This window comes from Mustela erminea, chromosome 16 (genome assembly GCF_009829155.1).
Source record: "Mustela erminea isolate mMusErm1 chromosome 16, mMusErm1.Pri, whole genome shotgun sequence".
Lineage (NCBI taxonomy): Eukaryota > Metazoa > Chordata > Mammalia > Carnivora > Mustelidae > Mustela > Mustela erminea.
The window spans coordinates 7,789,495-7,795,965 of NC_045629.1; positions in this window are offsets into that span (position 1 = coordinate 7,789,495).

Below are 6,471 nucleotides of genomic sequence, written 5' to 3' on the forward strand. Positions count from 1 at the left end.
TGTTTCCTAAATGTAAGGGCCTTTTGCTTGCTTGTTTGTTTTTGTTTTTGTGTTTTTTACATATTCCTCTAGCACCCCTGCTTATCAGTTGCATTACTTAGCACAGTATATTATAATTGGACATTTAAACACTGGATCTCTTGCTAGACAGTGGGCTGTTTGTGGTGGGTCTCTTTGACAGCTGTCATTCCGGCACTGGTACCTGACACAGATTCATGTTGAGGGCATACTAGGCAAGGAGAACAACAAAAGGAAAATGTGTGTGGATGTGTGTGGATGTGTGTGTGTGTGCCTCATGTGTGTGGCAAGGCATGTTCAGCTTTGTACCTGGGGGGAGCAGCCAGTAAGCTGGCATGGGTTCCCAGGGGCAGAGAGTGGACAGTGGGTAGGGAAAGCAAGTTCCAGCCTGCGGATGAAGGTGGTAGTCTATGGTTTGAAAATTCTTCTTTGCCTCGATCTGTGGTTTGAGAACCAGCAGCAGCAACATCACCAGGCAGTTTGTCACAGGCCCCACCTGGGCCCCACTGGATCCCAGTGGCCTTTTCCCAAGCTCCTCAGGGGACTTGCTTGAAACTTTAAGTGTAAGACTCATGTCCCAGATGATGCCAAGACCTCCCCAACCCCACCAACCTTACTGTAAATCATGTCTGATGGCTGCTTACTTCAACACTCCTAATACTTTTATATATTGAATTTTCCATTCCTCTTGCAAATTGTTGAAAAAGAGAAAAGGTTGAAAAAAATACCTGAGAAAATAATTTCCTTTCATAGAGTAAAGACTGTTCTTCTCTATCAAAACTTTTTTAGGGGCACCTGGGTGGCTCAGTCATTAAGTGTCTGCCTTTGGCTCGGGTCATGATCTCAGGGTCCTGGGATTGAGCCCCGCATTGGGCTCTCTGCTCAGCGGGAGGCCTGCTTCTCCCTCTCTCTCTGCTTGTGTTTCCTCTCTTGCTGTGTCTCTCTCTGTCAAATAAATAAATAAAATCTTAAAAAAAAATCTTTTTTAGATTTATTTATTTGAGGAGGGTCGAAAGAGAGACCCCACAGAGGGAGAGGGAGAAGAGGTTCTCTGCCAAGCAAGGAGCCTGAAGTGGGACACTTTCTTCAGCTGACAGAGCAGAGCCAGACTAAATGAGTTCGTATAACATTTTAAATCTGATTTAAGGAAATCAATGCCTGATTATGAGCTTGTGGAGGGTGGGACTGGATTGTAATCAAGCCAGAGCTCAGGGATCTAGCACTGCTCCTGTCCTGGCACATGCAGTTGCTCAGTAGCTGATGTAGTCAGTTTATACATTAAATTAATTTATTTATTATTAATTTTAGAAAAATATTTATTTCTTTACTTTAGAGAGAGGAAGAGAGCAAGAGCAGAAAGGGCAGAGGGACAGGGAGAGAGAATCTGAAGCAGACTCTGTGCTGAGTGTGGAGCCCCACATGGGGCTCCATCTCATGACTCTGAGATCATGACCTGAGCTGAAACCAAGAGTCAGACGATTAACCAACTGTGCCACCCAGGTGTCCCTGATGTTATCAAATTTTTTTTTTTTTTTTAAATTATGCCCCTACTAGGTAAAGTGGGCTGGGGTTATAATGACCCATGGGATCAGGTGCCTGTTCTTAAAGCTCTTAGAGACAGAGGTAGAGACAGTTACGTAGAATAAATTTTTCTTTTTTAAATTTGGGAGCCTTGCTGGACCCATACACAGAAGTCAGTGAGAGAGATAGTGTTTATTTCCTTGAAGATCCTGGGGGATTGGACTGAGTCAGGAAAGCCTTACTAGGGCAGATGAAATTTTTTTTTTTTTTTTTTTTTTAAGACTTTAAGTAATCTCTACATCCAATGTGTGGTTTGAGCTCACAGCCCCAAGCTCAAGAATTGCATGCTCTACTGACTAAGCCAGCCAGGTGCACCTAGGACATCTGAATCTTAAAAAATGACTTGGTGTTCAATCAGTAGAAAAGGATTCATACGTCCTGTTTCGGCTTATTGTTTTCATTTGCTCTGGTTATGGGTATTTGGAATTATGTTCTTTTAGATTTTGGGATTGAATATGTGTTTCAAACTCGCTGGTAACCTCTAGGTTTTTGAAAATTCACTTAATTTATGCCAAAATGTAACTTTCTGATTAAAAAAAAGAAGAAGAAAGAAAAATAAAGAGTGACTTTTAAGTAGTGCTGTTTCATAGAGCTTTCTGGGATGATGGACAGCTGTGTTGTGGAGTATACAGACATAGGTACATATGACTCCTGGGCACTTTTAATCTGACCAGTGTGATTGAGGTACGGAATTTTAAATTTCGTGAAATTTTTGTCAATTTAAAATGTAAATAGCCACATAATCGATTTTTAATTATTTATTATTTAACTAATAATAAATAAATAACTTTAATTAGTTTAAATTTAAATAGCCACCTATAAGATAAACCAGTTAGCATTAGAACACTAACAAAGATCCACTGGGCATCACAGTTTAACAAGAATTCAGAGGGAAAATAGATGAAGAAGAGATGAGATATAATTTCCTTGAAATATTGAAGTTTTTTGGAAGCCTGGGTGTCTGAGTTGTTAAATGTCTGCCTTTGGCTCAGGTCCTGATCCCAGGTTCTTGGGATCAAGCCCTGCTCAGTGGGAATCCTGCTTCTCCTTCTCCCTCTTTCCCTGCTTGTGTTCCCTCTCTTGTTGTGTCTTTCTCTGTCAAATAAATAAATAAAATCTAAAAAAAAAAAAAAAAAGAAAAAAGAAAAAAAGAAATATTGAATGTTGTTAATATCAAGGGGAGTATGAGCCTGGGAAAATATTAATTTTTGTATTCTTCAAGACATTTTTCCCAAGTGCCTGGAATATGGCACATTGGTTGACTTCTCTTTGCATGGGCAGTTATGTAGAAGATGTTCTGTGAGCAAGTGTGGTGATCAGTGTGGGAGGCATTGTTTATACTGAACAATTTTGTTTGTTTTCCATTGAGGCATTTTATTTTCACATGTGTATTTTCAGATCCTTAGAAAAAGAATCCCAGGATTTTCCTTCCTGTGTATTTTTGTAGTCTTCACAGTCCATGATATTAGCTGAGATGGTCAATACCTAAAACCAAAGTAATGGGACAGGAACAGATTATTCTGCCATTTTTCTAGAATTTTCCGTTGTACATCAAACCTGGGGGTGATCATTCCACACTTATTTAACCTGCCTATAATGTTCACAACAATTTTTCCAGCTCTGCGATCATCAGTGGTTTCAAATTCGTCCATGTAACCATGCTTCATCATCACAGCTGGAATCTGGAGGGTGACTTTGGAGCACGACCTCATAAGAATTTTGGGGCATTCTTTATGCTCCTTAGAGCCTCAGCCAGGACATTTATGCACACCATTATGGTGGCCCAGGAAGATGGCAGAAAGAGGTGGACAGTTTTGATTATCCATCTGTACAAAAGCTGTTCCAATAACAAGAGGTTTACAACTTGTTAACATGGAGGCCGCTTTTAGGCAACCAGCACTTGAGCAATGGACACCTGAGTAAGGTGGAAGGCCCCAGTGACCCTGAGTGGAGTGCAAACAGACCCCTTAGGCGACCCACGCCAAAACAACCATAAACTCTAGCTGGCCAATGGGTTACTTTACAGCCAGCACAGCTACCAAAAAAGGAAAATTCCTTATGTTCCCTTACCCCTTAACTTCCCCCCTCAACTGCAGCCCTCTACCACTGCCTCATGGCAGACAGTCTCTCCTTTGCTCTCCTTCCCGCGATGCCCTTGCAGGACATTCAGTAAACCATCTCCTTTATTCTGCCTCCGGTGAATTCTTTATCACCCATGCTGCTTGACCTCCATTTGATCGGGTTGCAATTTTAAAACGTAGACACGGATTAGCAACGTCCAACTAACATTTGTGAATGGCAGCAGCAAATGCATCCTGAATAGGAATTGGGAAAATACCAGGAATACTTACTTTTTAATGGCTTAAGGGGTTCAGGAGTCTCTCTCTTAACAAGACAGAAACTGTTCTCAGCTCTTCCAGGCCTTTTTATAGGGTTTACAGTTTTCAGTCTTATTCTCTTTACACGAACAAGTTGATTTGGGCTCAGGTGAAGAAATGAGTAGTTTTGTATGTCATTATGTATTGTGTACATTATTCAGAACCCCTTCCTTTCTTCAGCAAACAATGGTACCGTCATGAATTTAACTCAGTGGGCCTCAACATTTTTTAAAAAATATTTTATTTATTTATTTGGGAGAGAGAGAGAGAGCGTACCTTAGCACGGGCAGAGGGAAAGGGAGAATCAGACTCCCTACTGAATAGGGAGCCCAGTGTGGGGCTCAATCCCAGGAGCCTGGCTGGGATCATGACCTGAGCCAAAGGCAGAAGGCAGATGTTTAATCGACTGAGCCACCCAGGCACACCGCCTCAACCTTATTTTTAGCTCTAGTACATTGGAGAGCGGGAAGCACTTCCTTTTGGGTAAGACACACTGTCTAGAGCAGGTGTCAGGAGAGGGGGAGAGGAGGAAGAAGTGGCCTTCAGGAGAGTCCTAGGGCAGGTGAGGGAGTCTTAGGGAGAAGAGGAGGGCAGGATTTATATGGACGATTTCTTCAACTTTGAAAAGGACTCACAAGAATATATACATACTTTTATCTTTCTACCGCTTAGATGTAGGCATTCCTCTGGGAAGAACTGTTTAGTTGGGCAGGCGGGAGAAGAAAAGAAAACGGCTTTTCACAGCTTATCTTGCTCTTCCATTTGACTTTTGTTCTATTTATTAGAGAGAGAGAGTGCATGTGCGTGCACACGCGAGTGAGGGGAGGAAGAGAAGGAGGAGGAGAGAGAATCTCAAGCAGACGCCGCACTGAGCGCAAAGCAAAGCCCAGACAGGGGGCTCAGTCCCATCACCCTGAGGCTCATGGGGCTCAGTCCCACCAGCCGAAATCAAGAGTCGGATGCTTAAGGGGCTGAGCCACCCAGGAGCCCTTGCAAGTAGCACCTTTTTAAAAAATAATTAAAGTCATTCGATTTAAACCAGATGAAAACGTGAAAAGCTATCCCATTGTTAGCATCTCCTGAATTACCTGAGGTTAGTAAAAACTGTCTTCCTGTAGTGAATATCTGTTTTAACCTGTAAGCAGCCTCCCCTATGGTCCTCTCTTGTGTCTCTTAAAAGCTGGAAAAAGCCAGGAGAAGACTCACCACTCCTTCTCTCTGATGTCTGCCTCCTGTGAACTTTTCTTATCTTCACAGCTATTGTGCACTTGATCTCATTTCCATGGCTATCTGATTCCTCTGTGGGTTTCTCAGCTGAGGTACAGCTGGGGTGGAACAAAGGGTGTGCCCTGAGCTGTTAGCATTGCATTTTCATACAATGTCCTCCTGCCGGTGTTTAACAACCTTTGGCTTGGTTTGCCTGGAAGTGTATGGTGAATCTTACAGTAGGACACTTATCAGGTGTTCCTTAACTGTAACTACCACCGTACCAACCAAGTCTCGGGACTAAATACTAAGTTCCTAGTTTTTAAAATTTTAATTTACTGATACCGTAGTTAATGCAACAATATTGTGATAAAATAAAAGAATTTGGACAGTACTCTAGTCTCTATGTGTGTTACATGAATACTTCAAGTAGTCTGTGGACAATTTTTCACTTCACATTTACTAACTAAAAGTTAGCTAGCCATATTCAGTGAAGGAATGCAAGATTTGATGCTTTTGTAAAGAAGGCAATCACTTCAATAGACATGATGACGACCAAGTAACATCAAAATATTAAGGTTTAACTTTGGCAAAGAAATTTTTATCCCAAACTATAGGAAATTTCTGATGAAGAATTAGTAAGAAACCAAAGCTATGAATTTATACATAAAAACTATATTCAGATTAATCTCAACGACAAATATTGTCTTACTTTGACTTTCCATGAGGGACAAGAAAGTAGGAAGCGAGAGAAATGTGTGCTGTCCACCTAACTGGACCGAACCAATGGATAGAATGCTGGAAATACAGGAATAAACCTTGAGCTTAATTTATGACAGTTTTTTTTTTTTTTTTAAGATTTTATTTATTCATTTGACAGACAGAGATCACAAGTAGGCAGAGAGAGGCAGGCAGAGAGAGAGGGGGAAGCAGGCTCCCTGCTGAGCAGAGAGCCCAGATGCGTGGGGCTTAATCCCAGGACCCTGAGATCATGACCTGAGCCGAAAGCAGAGGCTTTAACCCTCTGAGCTACCCAGGCACCCCAATTTATGACAGTTTTTAAAAAATTAGTTTTGAGAGGGGCACCTGGATGGTTCAGTGGGTTAAACCTCTGCCTTCAGCTCAGGTCATGATCTCAGGGTTCTGGGATCGAGCCCCCATCGAGCTCTCTGTTCAGCAGGGAGTCTGCTGTCTGCTTCTCCCTCTGCCTGCTGATTCTCCTGCTTCGTCCTCCTGGTTGTGGGCATGCATTCTCTCTCTCTCTCTCTCTCTCTCTGACAAATAAATA